The sequence below is a fragment of the Penaeus monodon genome, chromosome 22 (assembly GCF_015228065.2).
Source record: "Penaeus monodon isolate SGIC_2016 chromosome 22, NSTDA_Pmon_1, whole genome shotgun sequence".
Classification (NCBI taxonomy): domain Eukaryota; kingdom Metazoa; phylum Arthropoda; class Malacostraca; order Decapoda; family Penaeidae; genus Penaeus; species Penaeus monodon.
The window spans coordinates 15,362,971-15,363,204 of NC_051407.1; positions in this window are offsets into that span (position 1 = coordinate 15,362,971).

Here is a 234-nt window from a genome sequence, read left to right on the forward strand (position 1 = left end):
TTGAGCATGCCTTCCTCCCCCCCATAGTGGTAGTATGCTAGGCTATGGTTCTTGCTGAGTGAACTGACACACTTGTCCGGACGAATCCTGTGTGAGCGGCACGGCCACCAGAGTCTCGCGCGCTGCTTAAAGTGGAGAGGACCGAGCATGCCATTGTGTGATACACGGCTTGGAGGTCTACTACATGGGCAGCCGTGCCATGCGTCAACGGTACTTGCATGGGTCCGCTGACGG